This window comes from Thunnus maccoyii, chromosome 10 (assembly GCF_910596095.1).
Source record: "Thunnus maccoyii chromosome 10, fThuMac1.1, whole genome shotgun sequence".
Classification (NCBI taxonomy): Eukaryota; Metazoa; Chordata; class Actinopteri; order Scombriformes; family Scombridae; genus Thunnus; species Thunnus maccoyii.
Window position 1 is genome coordinate 24,552,455 of NC_056542.1, and position 22,356 is coordinate 24,574,810.

Consider the following 22,356-nt stretch of genomic DNA (forward strand, 5'->3'; position numbering starts at 1 on the left):
ATTTATTTAATTTTTTTAAATTGTTGTTAATCAGTTTTTTTTGTCAATATTGATTAGTTAACTAATTGTTTCATCCTAATTCCTGCATTAATTTGGGCTGAAACAATGAGTTATTTGGTATTAGAAATACTGACAAAGTAAAAAAAATTATCATGGCAAAACAGGCATCAACAGAGCGTTAATAGTTAATGTTAATAGTAAAAGGTAAGGTTCATGAAAAGTTAAATAAAGAAAATCAAGTCATGGTCACAATCAGTGAAGTAATTAAAGCATGACAGTGTCACATACTGAACGTATGAATGTCCATTAAGGCCCAGACGTATCATGACGTTCACATTGCTCACTCATATCTCACACTGCAGAGTGCTCATTTCCCTCTCAACATGCCTTTCTGTCTACTCTTAAAGTTTATCTCTGTTTTTACTCATCACAGTTATGTTTCTCCTCTCTCTCTCTCTCTCTCTCTCTCTCTCCATACAACATACCAGTGGAGTCAAAGTATCAGCTGTAAAGTACCTCAGCTGAGACACACTAAAATCACACACGGCAAAGCACACACACATGTACACACACATGCATTCACACGCTTGTTTTTTTTCAAGCTAGTAATGGGTCTCTTGTCTGAAATCCCAACCACTAGACTTAAAATAGCCACACCTATTACAGCATATCAGCTGTCAGTGAGCCACGCTGACACTGAGCAGTTATTCACCTCATCACTTAACCATGACTGTGTGCTTCTTCTTACAGTTATAGAGGTAGTAAGGAGAAGCTGGCAGTATTTAAACCTCTGCTTGTTGCTGTGTTGTCTGAAATCTGTATGGGCTTTTTCAAAAATCCATAAACAGAGCCTGAAATATACTATAAGAGAGTTCTAAGGAGACTTGCATCAGATGTATGAATTTTGACATTAAGATCAGTTTTTGCTCACATACTCCTTATTATCAGGGAAAGTACAATAGCAGTGTTGTGCTGTTTTGAAGCTTTGCTTATAATCTCATCTTGACTCTGTTGTACATCTAAACTATCAAGATTTGTTGGTCATGAATGTACGAATCCATTTGTTTCAGTTAGCTGTTTGTTATTTCCCATGTGTTGCTATCTGTTCAAGATAATAACCATTTTCCGCAGTGTTTCCTTCACAACAACTGCTACAAAATTAAATTAATAGCATTAGCCACCTGCTTGTTTCTATGGCTTTTCTCCCTATTAAGTGTGTGTATAACTAAGGCCAAGGGCCTTCTCTTCCAAGATGCCTTCAACAACTTTTCTAAAGCTGTTGACAGCTATTAAATTACTGTATGTAGATAATCAGTTGTCATTTTACAGATTTTTCCTGAAGCAAAAAAGCAGCATGCATCTAACCCAGATGTGACCTTTCCTGTGCAGCAGTTAAAACATCTTAATATTCTTTTCTAAAGTGCTGAATACAACCTTCTCTCTCTGTGCTTTTTTGTCTGTTTTACCTTGTGTGAATTACAGTAACAGAAGCATCTGCAGCGCTCCAACGACCCTCAAACAGCATCATAAAAAACATCAGTAAGCCTAACTGTTTGTAGAGATATTTTAGCCACTACCATTTCCACACTTAATTTGACACACCATTAGTGGCATTTCAGTCGCATATAAAGTTGATGACACATATCCTCAGTAGAAATTAAACTTATTTTTTCATCAGAACACAAATATTACTGTGTGTCTACACAGGAGGTGTAGCATAAGCAGCACATTAGCAGAGCAGCAACAACAGCAGCAGCTAGTCTGTGCGTCTACACGGGATGCGTTCAGACGCTGTATGAGTGTATGTAGTGTATGAGACAATGAAATATGTTGGAGTAACAGATTATTGTGTGACTTGATTTTACAACTCTGGAAAGTTATCACATTGCAATCCTGTTTACTAGTGTGTAGATGTGGAACACATCTGTGTCCGCAGACCTCCGATTGTAGTATATATGGAACCACGTACGCGTCCGTGTGCAAGTCCATAGCTGTCTGCATTTTGACAGCACTCAGAGCCCAAGATACAGTAATAACAATCAGAATGAGGGCGGCAGTATAATCTTGATATATGATCTTGATAATCTGATGATATAGTTATTAATTTGGTCCAGAGGGGGACTTAAGCCAAAGACGACAAATGGGCAGCAGCTCGAGACACTTTAGCCAGTATGTGTGCCAGTCCCTGCTCGCTGTGGAAACGGAGCAGTCTTATTCAAATGAATGAGGGGACTGCATTTTCTCACACAGTGCTGTTGTGTCTGTGTGAATGTGGCCTTCGCCCTTCATGTAGTTATTTTTGAGGAAGTGCGTGGCACCCACAGCAGGACCCTACATAGCTACACAGCCACTGCATGTGAACCACAACCCCTTAATGCAGAAGCATAATTCAGCTGTCTGTAAACTGAAACTATGCAGCCCATACCAGCCATATGACATTGATGGCGATGTTGTACTGGAAGGTGTTGAACTAGACTGTGCAAAGTTTAATCAGATTCGGCTGACCAGCCCTCACAAAGCCATAAAGCTGCCATTTTAAAAGGCTTGCCAAATGGGATGTCGTTTTGAGTGTTGCGCCAGCCTAAGCAGTGTGCGTTTGTGCTTACTAAAGCTTCTGTTGCTGGAAAGTTGCCTGTCTGCAAGGTAAACATTGGAATGAGTACAATGATACAAGCTACACGTTAGCATTGCACACTGCATTGCGCTGCAGCAGAGGTTGAGTGAGGATCAACTATTTGTTGGAGCCCCTGAGCAGCGTCACCCCTGCTGTGCTAGCGAAGTGATAGACATGAATGAGAAGGCTGCGTTTTGTGACGCAGTGCTGCTTTCGGTCTGAACACGGCCTATAGCAGAACAGAACGGATGGTTTGTGTTTAACCTTGGTCTCAATGTCACTCACCAGCCTCATGCTTCTCCACAACCCAACACCCCCCCACCTCCTCCTCCAACACCCCACAACACCACCACCACCACCACCCCCCGCCCTCAGTTGGTGTGTTTGAGCCTCTCAGCAGGGGGCCTGCAGTTCCAGAGATATGTGGGGGTGGTGTGTGTGTGTGTGTGTGTGTGTGTGCGCACGTGTGTGTGTGTGCCTGCCTGTGTGTGCGTATATGTTTGTGCACAGGCATGTGTGTAGCCTTTCGGCTTCTCCCTGGATGTGCTAATGTGATAATTGAGTATTCCAAGTTCTGCCTGCAACTATGTCACCATACACACAAGCACACACTCTCTCTCTCACTCACACACACACACACACACACACACACACACACACACACACACACACACTCACATCACACAGCTAGCTTGTCTCAGAATAGCTTCCTCACTCCTTGTTGACATTCTTCAGCCTGAGCTGTGTTGAATAGTTCTTGATAACACACATGGAAATTAATCTGTTCTTTATTTATTGCTTTTGTGTTTGAATATGTACGTTGCATCAGACATGTTGGTTTGGCATCGTATTTATTCTGTTGTGTTGCTGGAAAAATGTATAAAAAGTGCGTATATATAGCCAAAACCTGTTGGTGACCTAATAAATACCAATCCTAGAGTGGGTGATTTTGGCAATTTTGTCAAAATTTCTGTGAATATACTTTAACTGCAAAACATATGTTAATAAAACTGAAAATGTTACAGTTTTAGTCATTGATTTTTATGTGAATGTTCTACATTATCAGGTCGTTTTAAGTATGTACAAAACATGAAATGTGTGAGCGAGCATAACAGAGAAAGTTTGAAGGAGACTTGCTCGCCTGCAAATAGAACATAATGTGCTCTTCTTGCTCTCTTTCTCACATCCTCATGCTCTTGTCTTGGCGCAGTAAGATAAAGCTGAAAGATGTGTCCAGAATGCCTTTAAAGGAGCCACCAGTGCACCCAGGGACCGGTGAGCAGCATCCAGAGACCAGCACTCGTCCCCTGCCCGGAGTTTGAGGAGCGGTGAACTGAGGAGTTGATGCGTTCAGAAGCCAGTAGGTCATAGCTGTACTCTGAAGCTCCAGGCAAACACATCACAGACAAACCAGAAAGGCACTCTCTGGCTTTCAATATTGATCACTTCTCACACATTCACACATTGCACACACACACAGACACACATCACATGTCAGAGAAATCAATGAACAGACACATTTACACTGGCTGTGAACCAAGTAATTCTTGTAGTATTTGTGTTTTTTTTTTTTTTTCGAGTTTGTGTGAGTTCGAGTGTATATGCATGACTGAGAAACAAGGAGAGAGTTGAAAAGTTGAGTCAAGAAAGTTCTGTGAAGATTTTTCACAAACGACTGGGGGGGAGGGGACTATATAGAGAGGAGGCGTAGAGGAGGCGTTGTCGGAAGGAGAAGAGAGGAGGGGATTAGGGTTGGCGGTTCGCTGTCGAACCAGCATCGATACAACGGCAGCATTTGCCTAATCCCTTGGTAATGGGAGCTTAGCAGCCTCCTCGGACACACAAACACTCCCTCTGCCTCCTCCTCCGCTCTGCTCCTCTCTTCTCCTTTCCTGCCCTCTTCCCTCCTCATTTACATAACATTAGAAACATTAAGGCGGCTCCTACAAGGCCCCATTATGTGCGTGTTGGTTTTGGGTCCCATTGCGTCGGCCCCAAGGCCTTTGGAGAGGAGAGGAGCAGAATGAGTCAGGACATCACAGACGCTTGTCCACTGTTTTGTCTGCTGGAGATGGTTTGTGTGCTTGTAAAGGACTTATTGAAAGAAGAGAGAGAGAGAGAAAGAGGGAAGGAGAGAGTGATAAATGGTTTTCAGAGAGTCCAGAGCGAGTGATCTGATTGCAGATGTGTGTCCGGAAAGTCAGCTGCAACATCCTGGAAATACACAGGCTTCACTTTCAGATAGGTGTTGTTTGTTTTTCTGATAATTAATTAGGCAGAGTTAACATAAAAAGCACCATGGCAAGGATGTTTCATGGATCATTCTTGGCACCAAAATTGTTTTTCAGAGCTGAAGTTCAAACATTAAGGTGACAGAAGTGAAAAACAGAATCGAGCTTTTCACCTCACAAAGCCACTGTTTGTCCAACAGACACACCGTTAGAACTATTCAATACGGTTTTTAAGATCAACCATGAAATTCTGGCTGCAAGTTAGATAATTGATAAGTGTGATGATATATTGTAGAAAAGTTCTGCAAAACAACTGCCTTTGAAAAAAACAAAAAAACCATCATGAAGTTATGAGTTAATACAAAAACTTCAACATGCTGCGTTCAAAAAAACAAACCCATAAAAAATCCTACGACCAATTAAAATGTGTGTTATTATTTAACAAAAATAATAATGACAGACACAAATAACAACAAAACATGAGCTAATGATTGAAGCAGATTTAATAGACAGTCAGGTGAAGGTTATATGACAAATAATTGCATGTTTATAGGTGTTGATTCTGAGTGAATAATTTCTTTATCTTGATAATAATTAAAATCATGTTTTCCGTATCAAATAATGGAGGCCTTTCATAGGAATCGATTTGGCCTTCTGAGGCAACACTTTCATTAGTAAATCTACAGGTTAAACCTGGAACGACAGGAAGAAATTCAGCAAAGTGACTCCATGTTAACAACAGCAACAACAGATCAGACATATTATCAAGACCTTTGACACTAAACCACTATTTCCCCACATACATTTGTGAAAACACCTCAGTGCATTTTGGCAATCTAAATCAACTTAGTTTTATTAATTGATGCTATTGATTAGTAATTGCGATGTAACAATCAATTGTGATTCTTATAAAAAATAATTTTGTAAAGATAGAGCTAACAAAAATATATTATAACACAGATTAACAAACTGCAGTGTCACAGTACTTATTGACAGACCTCATGTATATTTAGAAAAGTGTCAGTAACTGACACTAAAGGAGAGTAACTGTGCAATTAATCATCAAACTACACACAACTTACAGCCGTGAACCAACAGAGAAAAAAATAGCAACAGTACTCGATGTTTCTCTGCTTTTTATAACTTTCCCCTCTTCCTCGCTTTCATTTAGTCCCATAAAGCAGAGTTTTCAGTTGGCTTCAAAGCTCTGTGCCGAGCTCAGTTGGGGGCCTTCAAAGCCCCCTGTCTGTCGGCAGGTTTAGGCACAGAGAAAGCTTCTTGTTCTTTAAGGATTTGGCTCACAAATAACGCCCAGCCAGGGCCAAGGCAACTAGCTTACACCCTGACAGGATGGTAGACAGACTTCTGCATTTTAGTGATGTGTTTTGGGGGCTATTCCTACATCTATCTGAGTGAGTACCTGCTATGTTTGGTGTTGTTCTGCTCTGCTCTGTTGTTTTCTGTGCTGTCCTTCTTAGAAATGTTGCCTGCTTGTAAGAAATTTCTCTTGTGGATGTTAACAGTAACTGTAGATGTTTGCTTTAAACTGAAGAAATGATTCTACAGCAAGTTTCTAATTTCAAGATTTAAAATTTCCTGTTGCATTATTATTTCATATTATCATTAAAAAAAAAAAAGAATTATGAAGAGTGGAGTAAAGCTAGCTGCTAGTACTTTTAAAGTAACAAAACTACATTTGTGTGCTGTTCAGATGTAGTCTTGATAAACCTTAATTTAAAAACATACATTTGATTTGACATTTTTTGCAGTGTGGAGTGCAATGACTTTGCATAGGCCGACATTTTAATTCTTAGAGCAGTGCTTGTTTGGCTTGATAGTTTGGTGAATATAAAGTTTTAAATTAAGTCTAAAAGTAATTCTGATGCTTAGGAGATATTTTGCTAAGGCCCTTACATTCTGGTTTTATTATTACTCCTAATTAATAGCACTGTGATGGTAGTTGATATTAGACTTTAATAAGCCATGAGTCAGTCAGGGAGTGTTTTCTGTTTTTCTTACAGTCACCCTTCATCCTTCAAGTCTCAGTTACTTACACAAAAACAAAACAACAGGTTTTTTACTGAAGCTCTTTACCGTTAAAAAGGGGAGGAGACACAGACACATACACACACTGTGTATGTTAAACTGATTTTGCCTAGAAAATTATTTGCAGTTATAATATTAAGTATTATTCAAGCATATTGGCATTTTGTTAATTAATGTCTCTTTAGATACTTTTGTATTACTTGCAGCTTGTGTATATTTTCTCTTTATTAATTTGGAGATGATGGTAACATCTTCCTCTTATAGAAAATAATAAAATATCACACGTAAGGGATTGTTTAGTTTAACTGGCAGATACACTATACAAGCAGGTGTGTGTGTGTGATTCAGTAGAGTTTTATTGTGGATATTGTCGTACGTTTCTCTCATGTGTGTATGAATAAGTCATAAGTCAATGAGATGAGAGCACATCTCTCTCGTGTTAGCACACATGCTTCATGTTTTTCGCTGCATTAGAAAGACTGTAGAATTAAACACCAGAAAGTGAAAACTGATTCACAAAGATGACTAGCTTTATTTTCATCACAATGAAAAGACAGCTGTCTCTCAGATTTATGTGCTTCTTCAAGCAATTTAGCGATAATATTATATATAGGGGGGACAGAAAGACTAATGAGTGACAACCATAAAGACCTGCGTCATATTTGGTGAGTTTGTGTTGTCAGATTGGATTGAGGAAAATGAACAACAGAAGGAGGATTTTTTAAGGATTGTCAGCCTAAACTGCTTCATACAGTATTATAAATGGCTCTTTCACTACTGGTTGTGTTTATGACATTTGGAGGTGATGATTAACCTCGATATGATGTGTTGATTCTGATAAATGCTTAGTATGTATGCAGATCTTAAAGTAATTATAAGTGTCTATATTTTGTGATTGATAGCTTGAGGGAATAAATTAGGGCCCTTTGGTCTGCCCTGAGCTGCCTCTCATGTCCTTTATTTCTGGGTTCAGTACTATTCTGTAAATTGAAAAAAAATGAGTGTGTATTACTAATAAAGCATATATCACCAATAATGTATATATTGAGATAATTAATCCAGTGCAACAAAACAAAAACCAAACCAGTGATCATGAACTGGAAGTGTAGGACACCCAGACTGCACTGTGCCTGTAAACATTTCTAATCATTTGTCAGAAACGAATCACTGACTTTTTTTTTAAACTGAAAAGTATCAGTGAGACACTGTTTACATGCAAACACAAACATATGACAACCTTTATCGTCAGTGTGAGCTGTTAGATTGCTCTAGTCTGGCTCAGGTGTTTATTATAGGATCAGTTCAATTAGAATTAAAATAAAGCAGCCCTTTATCACAGTGTGCAAACACAGTATCACTTCCATTCATGAGACATGTTGATCCATACTTTTGTATTGTACCGTTGTCTTGTTTCCTTCTCTGTTATTCCTTTTAACTTGTTTGGCGCTGCACCTGTTCTTAAGTTTGTCACATTGTGTTGTCGTCCCTCGCTCTTGCTCTTTACCAGGCTGTTGAGGATCACAGGATTCACGGACACTGGCCCATTCTGCTGCTGCTCTCATTGTTAGTCTCTTTGGATAAGGGCGTCAGCTAAATGCCTAAATTGTAATTGTAAATTGTAGGCCTGCCCACATGTTAGCCCACTAGTCACAGCGCTCTTAAAGAAACCAGTGCTGAGAGGCTGACGGGACGAGATCGAAACAGGCAGCCATTATAATCAGTCATTCAGCCTTTTGGAGTAGACATTCAGTGTTTGTGGTTTGTTCTAAATTTAAAGGGAACCTCTGTGACCTGCTGGCTTTCACATCGGCCTAAAACCACTCCGCTCTCCCCCTCCTCCCTCCCCTCTTGTCTTTCCCTGCATTCCCTCATTCTCTCTCTGTAGCTCAAAGTTTTCACCCTCTTTGTTTCTTTCTTTTTGAAAAAATACTCAATCTACTTCTAAGACGCATACTTTTAAAAACTTGCATCGAAGTTATTTGAAGGTATGACTTGTGATTGCATCATCAGGTGGTAACATTGTCAGTATTTGTTTTCTTTCATAGCCAGTAAAGATCCAGCAGCATCTTCCAGTTATCAACAGTTTTCAATTTAACCATACTCATTGAACTGCTGATTAGAGCCTTTCCTATCATTATATATTTGTACTGTTACTATAGTTTTGTGGTCTTTCCTTTTAAAATGAAGGGACCACCTTTTGAAAATCTTTCCTTTAAACATATTTAATTGCTGTTTGTGGAAATCGGAGCTCAGCTCACAATGTGCTCCCCGGTTCAAATTTAAATATGGACAAGGGTTATGTGAGGATAATTGTGGGAGTGTGCATTGCATGAATGGTAACCGATGAGTGATGCCAGCAACTACATTCACAGTATTTTAGGAGGAGCCATAAAAACCATAATGATGAAGTTCTGATGAAATATGATGGCAGTATTTTATGTTATCATTCAGTGTTTACTGCAGGAAAAAATGGAAAAAAACATTACTTTCCTAATATTTTGTCACCTGCATTATTCCTATAATTCACACATAATTCAATTTTTGCTGCTTAACAGGTAAAACACATTTTTCACTTAATGGGGTGACACATTGTTATGATTATTGATTCTTTTGGTCTTTACTGACTTATTCCTGTTCACGGGCACAGTGGAAGGGGGCAGGGACTGGAGCCTTTCCCAGCATGCATTGAGCAGGGGACAGGGAAACTCCCTAAGCAGGTTGCCAGTGCATCATATGGCGGATACAGATAGACAAACACTCACACTCAGGGGCAATTTAGATGCTCCAATCTCCCTGACCTGTGATTGTGTGTGCGCTGTGGGAGGAAACCCAGGCAAACATGCAGAGGATCATGCAAACTCCACACTGGAACTAACTAACTAAACTACCACTGGGCTGCTGTGCTGTCCTGGCATTATTATCAGCCCCACCCTGTCTCTCTGTCTCACCTTTCCTCTCTCCCACATCTCTTCTCCTCAGTAGTGCACGGTGGGGAATATTGTCTGTGTGTGTGTGTGTGCGACTTCTCCAGCAAACTGCTTCTTGGCTCTCCACTGTGTTAATCATATTCCTTCTGGCAAGCTCTAGCAGGAGAGAGCGAGGGATGATGGGAGGGAGGGGAGAGAGGAGACAGGGATGTGGTTGAGAAAAAGAGTAGAAAGAGATGAGGGGAGAGAGGAGAAAGCACATGGGAAATGGAGAGAGGGAGAGAGAGGGAGAATAGAGAGTGCAGTAATTAGTTAAGTTTTGCAGTGGTTTATAACTCTGAGAGACACGGTGTTGAAGGATACCTGAATGTCTCTCTCCCTCCCTCCCTCCCTCCCTCCCTCCCTCCCCATCGTCTCTCCCTCTCCTCCCGTCTGCGTCTCCCTCTCTACCTTTAAATAATGCAGTGTGAGAGATGGTTCTTACATACTGAGGAGGTGTCAGCAGACAGTTATGGGAACGTCAGCACCATTGCACCTACCCAAATGACACACGAGCACATCCACACATGCACACACTTCTGTCATATCTGTTTAGCGTGTGTGTCGCTAAACTCTGCCACACTGACTAGATAATTAGACGGGCTTACACTGTTAACGTATAGCATTAAGGCCCAAAAACATCAAATAGGTAATTTTATGTATTTATACACAAACATGCTCAGGATATACATACTGGAATTGCCAAATGAATTTAAACGTATTGCATAAAAAACTAGCTCATTACAATAACATGACTGCATTATTTGACAGTTTCAAGTGTTTTTCTGTAAAAATATATTATGATAATGGTAAGGCTCAGTGACATTAATGTATTATTACGAGAATCTAAGGTGCATGGAAGATGCTCAAGAAGCAGTAACAATATATTAATGAATGAAGCTGACAGGTTGACATCTTGAATACCCTATAGTGTGTATTGTATACTGTGTTTCAAATGTGCTGAGCATTTCATAACACTGATTATCATGGTAAATATAGGACATATAGTATAATAAAAACACACAAAAACAGCATTTTAAAAAAAAAAAATCTTAAATGGATATCATGTATTTTAACACCAATTTACAATATAATCTTCTTTACAGTTAAAGGATAATGTTTAAAGTTTGCCATCAGGCATGTAAGAATGTTACAAACTAATGTCTATCCCAATGCATACCTACAATATAGCTGTTTATCTGTCTTTAAATTTCCCATGCTCTCAAATAACATCAACAGAGCGGTAATCCACTCTGTGTAAATGTCAAGATATGAGATACTGCACCATCACTACACATGAGCACTTAGTTAGATTTACTGTCAGTCTGAGGCGTTCAGGAAGGCCATTTTCCTCCAGATTCAAAAGCTTAGAAGCTTTTGGCATGGAAAGTTATTTTTATCCAACCTGCGGAGATGTGAAGTGAAATGACTCAAAAATGATGGAAATAAATGTCACCAGCGCTTTAAGTTGATGATATATCAACAAAAACGACCAAGCTACAAAATATTTTGCATATGTGTGAGAAGAATGGGCACAATAACATGACCATTTAGAAGACAATGGGAATAATGATTAATAATATTAGATTATATTTGAGTAGAGGAATGAATTGAGGGAAACATAAAGCAGAAATTATTAAATCTGTTCTTTTATTTCATTACACTAACTCACAGTAATGTGGTCATTTTTTCTTTGCCTGCAGGTTGCCTGGGAGACAAACATTAACATCAGCCAAAATTTAATGTGATTTATATTACACCATTTTAACATGGTTGTATGCTGCCAAATAAAATAGGACAGATTCTGTTTATTCATTGTGTGTTTTTAGCCATTAATTAACCCACTATTTACCACCATCGTGTCTCTTACCGACTATATAGAAACTGGAGGCCATAATGTAACCCTCCAGTCAACCATATTTAACGGAACCTATCATACAGTACAGATTCCCCATCTTTCAGTCTCTTTGGGCCTTTTTAGATTTCCTTTTTTGCTTCCAGGAACTGCTTTTTTCTTGGTAAATATAACCAGACACTTTTTTTGTCTGCCTGTCAACACAGGATCTGTTGCTACTTCAGTAATCTCAATGTCAAATTTGTATTAGACAAATATCTAATAATAGCCATTCTCTTAGATAGATGGCTCTTGCCAGGGTTTAGACGCAGAGAGCTGTCACACTGTCAGGATCCCTTGAATACTGAGCTGATGAAATGGTTGCCAGTAATATAATTTGGACTCAATATAATAAACAATAGTCTACATATTGATATTGTATTTCATTTTTGCATGCCTATCATGCACTCTCTTTGTAGGGATGTTTAACTGCACTGTGACCTTGAAATGACACTGGCACAATGAGGAACATTAAGAAAAGCAAAGTCAGCAAACTATAATTACATTCACCCCCAACTGCTGTAAGAGTTTAATAAAGGGTGATATCGGAATTGGTTCTGATTAGGAATAGAATATGAATATAATGTTTCATCATTTATGGTAATTTTAATATTAAGCACACAATACACAAACATTCTCTGAATTAAATTTGTTAACGGTGCCATGTTAACTGTGTACGGGGGTGTGTATTAAATGTGAGGAACACATAACACACAAATCTGTGAGACAGTAATACAGCAGAGAATAATGTGGTAGAATAGATTATTATATTATTAATACTAAGGGGATATTTCCCATATCATTTGAAAGGAGAATATCACCCACACGGCTTTGTACCCACAGCCGAGGCGAGGCTGCCTTTATGCATAATTCATATTTCCATATCGTCATGGTGATCATGTGCGATGAGTGTTTGCTCTCACAGCAGGGGAGCTGGTTGGTGGTGGTGGTGGTGGTGGTGGTAGTGTGCGTTTCTGTGTATGTTTGTGTGTGTGTGTGCGTGTGTGTGTGTTGCAGGTGGGCTGCAGGGAGGGTGTGTGAGGAGAGGAGGAGGGGGTGGTGGGGGGGGGCAAGGTGTCAGGAGGGACAGAAAACACCCCGAAAACAGAGAAGGAGAGGGGAAAGTGTGACAGGTAAAAACACTGGCTCTGTCTTCGCTTTAATTATCCTCCATCTCAAAGCAGCCCATTTTCAGATTTTTCTAACTACAGTTATTTTTGCACAGAGGAGACAGACAGCAGCGATGGGGTGGGGAGGCTTCGGAACAGCTCGTAAATAGCTTGTGAGTCAGATTTACACTCACAAAGCTACACACCTCTGCCCTGTTATCCCCCAGGATTTTTAGTAAGCAAAAATAATTGATTACCTCCCACTGCTTTCTAATTATAGCCTAAAAAGTCACATAATTATGGGAACTAATTTGGAGTAAGTATAGCTTGTTCAGCATTAGCTGTTTTGAAACTTTCAAGGCCCAAATAAGGTTTGACAGTGACAATGTCATAAAATATAAAATATTTTTAAGATAAAATACTGTACAAAATATTTTTAATAAAAAAACCTCAACAAACACACAAATCAGGATATTCCTACACTTTTAAATTAAGCACAGTAATATCTGTGGTATAATGTGTGTAGTACATTTGCAGTACTGTTATTAAACATGTTAAATCGTTTGTTAATAGTTGTGTTCAACTCTTCAAAACTTCAACATTGGTGCTTTTTATTTTCCATTTTGCAATACCACCACAGGCCGTGGTGTCGCTAAATACAGTCTCATAAAAATGTCAATCAACAGCTATACCACAGCATAGAAAAGCGTTTAAAAAAAAAAAGAAGAAGAAGAAAAAGGGTTTGCAGGAGAATTAACCACAATAACCACAAGGAAAATATAAGTGGAAGCAGAAAGAAATAGTGGTGAGTCTTAACTTCCTGTTTGGTCTGTGGTGTTTCCCATTTAAACCAGCTCATAACCTTCGTTGCACAACACGCCTCTCAGCTTCTCGTGACTTTCACCACCTGACACTGACTGTCCAAAATGCAGAAACAACTCAAAACAACTGATAGTATTCAATAACCCTTTCTCATGAACCTCCTGAATCACCAATTCATTCATTTCAGATTTTTTCTAATTAAAACCATCTTGAGCCTAGTGGTTCAAAATTTTCTCAGATGAGGGCACTAGCCTGGAGTTTAGAGAAACATTCCTGTCTCAAGACTGGCTGGAAAAATGTGGGAGGACAAGTGAGGAAACCAACAAGCACTGTCCAGGTACCTTTGAGCAACACATTAGCCTTCAACTCTACAGTTCTTCAGTGGCCAAGAGTAGACAAGTGCACAGGATTGTGGTGTTCAGACAGTTAAAATAAAACCTTAATAATAATTTTAAAATAACAGAAACGAATTGAAAACACATGTTTATCATTAGATTATTAACTTTATGAAGGAGATGTATCTTATTGTCTTTTGCTCTTGTTTGCCCGCCTCTTCTCTTCATCCTGGGTGAACTTGAATCGATCCAATTGCTGCTCTGAATCTTCCTGAGTAGCTTCCCTACACACACACACACACACACACACACACACACACACACACACACACACACACACACACACACACAGACACACACACACACACACAAAGGCAGGTTTAAACAGGACTCACACATACACACAGAGACACAATCTCTCACTCAATCTTGATATTACTCTCTCCCAGTGGACAAGATGGACTAGAATTAATTAGCCCCGCACATTCTGGACACACATATATCAAGTATCTACAAAAAAAACAAACAAAAAAAAACACACACAAATATATACACACATTCATCTTTCATGTGTGTGTGTGTGTGTGTGTGCGCGCTGGTGTGCACATGAACTGTTTATACACTGAGGAGGAGTGTGAAGTTGCTCATACTTAGTATTCCCTCGGCGTCTTCTTACAGAGAGATATTGCAAAGTGTGTGTGTTTGTGCGTGTGCGTGTGTGTGTGTGTGTGTCTGCTTGTGTGTGTGCGTGTGTGTTTGTGCATGAGTGCATCTGTGCATGCGCATGTGTGAAGGCCGGAATTCAGAATGGTATTGATTAAACACAGCAGGGGGTGAGTGTGTGAGCACTGCAGATAGCTCACTCACCTGCCACTCCACAGACACACACACAAACATCAAACTGTCCTCTGGCTTCATTAGAAAGAGGCTGCCTGGCTTTCGATATGATGAATAAAACAAATCAAGCAATTTTAATTCAGCTTTGTGGTACAAAATATCAAATTTGTATTTAAAATGTGTTTACAAACCATTATCTTTGTGCTTAACGTGATTATATTTCAAGAAAAATGACAGACAATACCTCAGCCTTTGACAGGTAAACAAACAGAAATATTTTCACTCAATCAATATCCAAAACAGCCAATTTGGCCATCCGTGGTCTTTTGAAGGGTGCAGCAGCAATGCCTTGAATAAATGCTCGCTTACTTGCTAGTCAGAAAAACCTTTCTTCAGTTTTCGTGATTTAGATTTTTTGACTTCGCTCAAAGGATTACGACTTCATTTTAGGTTGAGCAATTCCTCCGTCCTGTAAACCTTTTGAATGCACACAGTTAAAATGAAGACTGTATGTGAACATAGTGGAGATAAGAGGCTTTTTTTACCCTACAGCAACAGTGCACTAACTTGAAACCCTCACCCAAATTTAGCAGCCAGCTGCGCAGTAACAAGTAGAATCATGACTAATCATTTCATCAATTAGCTTTTTTGTTTTAAATTCCAAGAATGAGCACCTATTAAAGATATTTTTTTTATTAAAACCTTGTAATTCGTTGTGTTGTCCTTATTATTATCTCTTCATTGTTGCCACCTAGCTCAACTTATAGTAAATGTGACCAATATTACCATTTTAAACATTTTTAATTGTATTTCTACAAGAGGGATGTGTTAAATCTAATATTTAAACAAATTACTTTTTAATGTATGCTGATATAGGGTTTTACATCAATCATACAGAGTTATATCTTTAGAATTTAAATAAATACAGTTTGAGTTTTCCTTTAAAATCTGCCATAAGCGAAAGGGAAAACAAACGGCAGAAGATGCCTTTCGCTTTTTGTAACTTGATTCTGTTACTGTGAATGTAACTGGTAGTCTTAATCACTGCACAGTCAACATTTGTGGATTTATTTCACTCTCTGCCTCCCGTGTCAACACACTTTTTCAATTTGTGATGCAAAGAGATTCCTGAGAGCACAAAAACACCACATCTCTCGCTTGTAAGTATGCCAGGAGGCTGACGTGAATGGCTCTCCTCAGTGGGGAGCTCGTATTTATGGTAAATCTGACATGACATGAATGCGGCACATGACTTTGCGTCATGGTAGCTGCAGTACACTGTGTCAGTCCCACCCTGCTCACAGCAAACTGGTGGTTGATTTGTTGATGTAATTGAGAAAAAGCACCGACAAAACTGACAGAGTGTTACATCAGTTCTATCCTATTCCATTTACTCCCTTTTTGGCCCGTTATAAACACCTGTAACAACTTTAACAATAATAGACATACTCACAGTCTGAGCATCTCCTCTCTTCTCCTCTCCTCTTCTCTCCTTTCCTCTCCTCTCCTCTCCTTTCCTCCTAATTTGGCGGAGACTCACAGTGCATCCACTGAGAGAGAAATGCAGCCGCTTCTACTCCTTGATGTAAACAATGAAATATCTTATCCATCAAACAATAATGAGGAGGGAAAGATATCTTACTTCCATTCCCTTGTTAGTCATTCAGCCCTTCTCTATCTTCTCTCTCTCTCTATTCCCTTTGTTTACTTCTCTCTTTCTCCCAATTCATTGCAAGGGATTTTTTTTGTTTTTTTGTTTCTTGAACTGTTTGAACTCTTGCCCTCACCCCCTTGACACACTTCCATCTCTCTCTCTCTTTGTGATACATGAGCCACGTGAAGCTGATTTCCCATGGTTAAGGCAGGTGAGGGAGGTCAGAGCTGGATGGGGGGAGGAGCGGAAAATACAGAAGATGAGAGGTTGAAATGTGTCCTGTTGGATTTTGGGAGCTGAGCTCACACCCAGAGTTTGACTCTGTGGACTATCACAGCTAGAGAGGAGAGGAGAGTTTCAGTATGCAAACTGTACATTCACATTTATCTCATGACACTTCTCTATGTAACTCTGTGCAAGGCTTCACATGCAAAACTGCAGCATAGGAAGCAGGACTGGCAGTCAAAGTGGTCTTCAATGGATTTTTTTCTGAGGAAATGCATCTTATTATGTGGTATTATCCTACTCACTATAATTATGGTGGTTATTTTGACATAAATACACTAATTTTTACAGATACTCTACCTGGGTTTCAAACAAAAAAATTGAAAACCCATTTCCTGAAGTTTTGTCGACAAATATCACAACTACTATTGTACTATTGTAATACTATTTATGAAAAAGGCTGCATGTGGAGGAACACGCTTGTGTCCTTGTTCATTGTATCTCTGTCTGTCTGTACATATGTCTTTCTTTTCTTTCTTTTTCTCTCCCTCCCTCTCTCTCTCCCTCTCTCTTTCCACACTACTGGGTTTTAATCACTGCTGTAATTGGCAACTCCCTGCTGTGCATGTGCGCATACGCATAGAAACACCGACACACACACACATACGCCCTGCCTAGCTGCTGCAAATCCCTCTGGCAATGTATATATGTGTGTGTGTGTGTGTGTGTGTGTGTGTGTGTGTGTGTGTGTTGTGGGGGCAGGAGAGAGAGAGATATGGGGAGATAAGGATAATGAAAGAAGGAGAGTTTCAGAACTGCAGGCCAACTCAACAATCTGTCTGCTGTGAAGCACTGTGAGGAAGTGGAGCTGTGCAGCCAAATTGTAATTATCTGAGAGAAAAAAAGACACGGCTCAAGATTTATTACAGAACACAACATTGTGTTGGAGTTGCCGGAGAACCTGATGCTGCCTCGACTTAGTCAAATTAATAATTGTCACACTGAAAGCATGCCACGTACTGTATATAGATGTGTGTGTATGTGTGTTAATAGATGTGTATAAGGATAGAACAGATTAACTGGGGGCAGATATTTACCCCATAAACAGCCCAGACTTCTTCTAAGGTAGTAGAGTCATAATTATTAGCACTTATGACATAAAAGTGCTACAGTTGTTAATATACATTTGACATCTAAATTTCACCTGATTTTCACTTGGAATCAAGTTTATTTTCAAAATAAAGTCAAAAATCAAAATGACCTGTAAAGCTTCCCCAGTTACATGACTGGATCTGGGAGTCATTTGGGTTTTAATCCCTCCTTGGGTTACTTGCATAGTACAGAAAGCATCAGAGCTACCAGAGTCCTCCTAGTTTGAATCATGTGGATCAGCTCTGAACACCAGCCTCATGGTATGTTGATTGTATTTTGTGAGTACAGTGGGTGGTTAATCACATTTAGCCAATTCCATAATTTCCTCCAGCAAGGTTGTCATTTATGTTTGTGTGGCAGGACAAACTGTGAATCATCGTAGTTCTTAATAAACGTCTCAACTGATTCCCACAACTGTCTTGTTAAGTTACTCAAAATGCTGCACAGAAAATATACATTTGAAATCAGCAGTTTCAGCTATTATTACTACAGGGCAAACTGAAAGATTACATTATTTATTAAATATAAACATACCCCAATTATTTGCTATAACTATTAATTGAAAATTCAAGTGGCCACTGTCTGCCACAGTCATTGACAAACTAATCACGTACTGCACACAGGAGAGAAAAAGTCATCCATGAAACAGGAGAATTCCTGTTGCAATTTTTACTTAAATTACATGCACATGGTTGGACACAATAGCAGAAACACCTATATAGCATTCGGTAATCCAACACAACATATTTGCAAAGGAAAACTTCCACTGTGAGTTTATGATGCACATTTTCTGTTGAGACTGTGTCAGAAAGGCATTTATAAGTGATTTTGAGGCTGTGGTTTGGTGTGTTGTTTACAGTTACGCATATTTTTTGCTAGCCAGAGTTACATATTGATCCACTTCCCGAGCCCATCACCTCCAGGTCCGTCAATTCTGACTGAGACTTACAGAAATCAGCCTTTCACATCACAGGCATACTTTGTGTGTGCTGAGATGTAACATACAGAACAGTAACACAGCAGTACAGCAGAACACATACACTGTGAAAACTTTTCACTCTGAAAATTAAGCAGGAAGAATGTGTTTCATCACAAAAAAAGGAGTTTGTTGGATTTGTGCTGAATATATTGAGGCTTATTGGGCCAGCAAATCCTACACTGTGAGAACCATGTGACAATGGCCATGCTAAACCCAGTGCTAAAGAATCCCGTCTTTATGGTTATCATGGCACATTGGCCGCGAAAAGGAAAGTTTCATGCTTGTGTGTGTGTGTGTGTGTGTGTGTGTGTGCGTCTTTTATGTGGGTCACCACAGCATGTCTAATGGCCCCTTGCTGCGTGCAGCGTCCTGCGCTGAGCTGCTCCCTGCTGTCACACTCGTACACACAAACAAACCCATACACGCAGCGGGGGAGATTTTGGGGTGTCCCTCACCCTAATACCCTCCACAATACACCACCACTGCATCTGTTGCTCCTGTTCTCAAAGTTGAAAGTTGATCAGTGAAGTGCTAGCATGTCTCTGCTCTCTGCCTTTTTCTTACATTTTTCCTCTCTTCTCATCACCTCCTCTCTCTCTCTCTCTCTCCCAGTTATTTCCTCTTACTTTTTAATCTATCTTAAACCAAAAATGGCTGACTATTTATTTTTACTATTTTTTCAACATTTGGGTTTCTATTTTAATCTTTAGTTGACTAGGAGAGGATTTTAAGGGTTAGCTGAAGGCCTATTCTTTGTCTTTTTTTTCTGTGTAAAATAGAGGCCAAGACTTGGCCCTCTACAGGCCTCCATCATACAGACAACTGCCTCAAACAGGTGAGCATCTGCACCACACACATTTAAAACTCCACTGAGTCATATGTTTTGTACAACACAATCTATAATGGGACAATCGGTGTATTGTGGTGAAATGATTTGGTTAAAGAATGTATTATTGTGTCTCAAATACATTGCAGCTGGATGAAAAGCTGATCAGTATTTGTACTTTTTCTTAGAATAGCATTTTAGCTTTATCATGTAGAAAAAGGCTATCACTAAGCTAACCAATGAAATTACCAAACCAAACACTATGTCTCATAGAAACAGCTGAATCCAGTCAGCTCAGTCATTATATTGTAAGGAAAGTGATTGGTATAGGAATGTATTATTAGTAGCATCATTATTAGTGAGGTGGAGAGAGGTTTTGTGTGCACGTCTGTGTATTGTTTCCTCTCGAGGATGCCAGGGTTTTTGGTTTCTTCTGCATGTCTATCTAAGCAGTAGCCAGACAGTAGGGAAGAAAAAGACTTTAAAATTCTCATTAAAATTCTAGCACTGCAATTTTATTTACAACCTGTGTTGTGGAATAGTGAGAGGAGAGGAAGAGGAGAGGAGAGGAGAGGAGAGGAGAGGAGGGGGATGGGTGAGGTATAGAGTGAGAAGGGGGGAAGGAAAAAGAGCGAATACTGAGATGCTGAGAATTCAGATTATTACAGCTAGCACCTGCCCATCCCCACTGTACTTCTGAAACACACACATAAACACATCAACGAAGTACAAGCAGGAGATACACATGCATATACAGTACACAATATAGTGCACATTCTTCAAACTTACAGCCTACTCCAACGTAAAATCACATGAAGTACCTGTAAATGTGCTCATAGACACACTCTCCAAAACATAGCATGCTTCAATCCATAAAGCACAGAAACACACACACACACAGATACACACAGGCTAAATCTCAGCCACAGAGAAGCCAGCTACGTCAGTATATTTTCACACTGCGGTAGTGTCTCTTTGTCTGCCTGTCGGCCAGCCAGCTGTAAGATGGAGGGCGAGAAATATGCTTTTAGCGGACGGCTTCGTAAGACAGAAGACATGGCTTTGTCATTTTTGTTTCTACACTGCATTGCTGCGATATTGATTTTTGTTAAAATTATCTTTAGTTTGCCGTTCAATGGTTTTCATTTTTGACCATCAACGTGCGTATGTCTTATTATTTGTACAAGAGTTAGGAGCGTATGTGCTGTATGCTAGATTTGTGTGTGCGTGTGTGTGTGTGTCTATCATCATCCATCTGTCCACACATACCTGGTGTGTGTTAAAATGTTTGTGTGCACATTAGTGCGGGATGGCGACCTTCTGTCCACCTGTCCACAGAATCAGCTGTTGTTTGTGTTGCCACCGACACTCACACGCACACACATACACACACGCACATACACACGCACACACACAGTCACAGAGCAGGAGTAATTTGTTTCAACCCCTTCCTTGACGAAAAGGAGAACTGCAAGCAGCCTGGCAGTTGCTGTGTAGCCACACATACAGGGAGTCGACAAAACAATAGGACTAGATTACACTATAATGCTCCTGCAACACATGCTATGCCTTTTGTAAAGCTTATAATACTCACATTTATTTCAAAAGATTTATTGTTAGTTACATTTTTTTCTTTTATATTTTGTATTTTGCACAATGTACAATGAGTTGTTTAACAGGAAGATATAATAGACAACTTGTTGTGCTCTGTTATTTTCATTTTAAAACTATCTTCACACTAGAAGTATTAACTATTTGACCCACCTGAACTAACATACAGTAAAGTACTTTCCCCTAAAACTTTACACTTTAACCAGCTTTACAGCAGTGTAAAGGCTAGTACCTCTTTCCCCCAGCACAAACCCTACAATCATTTTTTAGTGCAGCTGACAGTGATGCACTGCCTAAAGAGAAAGCCATTTCAAGCATCGATATGTAACACACACGGGCACAAAGTAAAACCCCAGAAATGCACGGAGAGAGGCAGAGAAAGACACACAGAGCCGGAGAGAATGATTCAGATGTATAGAAGGCCTCAGTGAGAGAGGGTTTGCCATTGTGTGATAAACACAAACACAGATGCATTTAGGCTTTGATTCCAGGTTGCTTTTCACAGCTCGCAGTGGGAGCCATCCTAAAGAAACAACCCTCTCACACACACACACACACACACACACACACATACACACACACATACACACACACAGGCACACACACCATGGACCAGACTGATAGGATTAGAGGCTGGTGCTATAGTCACCCTCTCTCTCTCTTTCTCCTCCTCTGTCACCCCATCTCTCTCTCTCTCTCTCTCTCTCTCTTTCGCCTGCCAAGCCTTGATTATTCACAAGGTTAGTTCCTGATTGCCTATAGCAGTAGCTGACACAGGTTCATTATCTCTCCACCTCTTTTCCTTCTCACAGTACGTTTATGCACTTTGGTCGAGCGAAGAGTATTGACTCACACGAAAACTAAAATTTACAGGCTCACAAAAAGATCCATCAAAACGCCACATGGCTGTAACGTTATGTGTTAAATTGTCTTTTTAACGGTAGAGACAAGTAGAAATATTGTTCCTCGTCATTACAGTTTTCTTTTACTATCATTGTATTGTGTTTCTATTGCTGCAATCTTCCTCCTTTTTTTCTTTTAAGTCAGATTCAGCC

At 39.7% G+C, this 22,356-nt stretch overlaps 1 long non-coding RNA gene across 1 annotated transcript in view; it reads left to right on the forward strand.

The window, feature by feature from the left end:
• LOC121904947 overlaps positions 1-22,356 on the forward strand; it is a 48,351-nt gene that overhangs the window by 16,923 nt on the left and 9,072 nt on the right. The window contains exons 2-3 of the long non-coding RNA XR_006098321.1: positions 3,825-3,974; positions 19,644-19,699. This is a non-coding gene — a long non-coding RNA (uncharacterized LOC121904947). The remainder of the gene's footprint in view (positions 1-3,824; positions 3,975-19,643; positions 19,700-22,356) is intronic.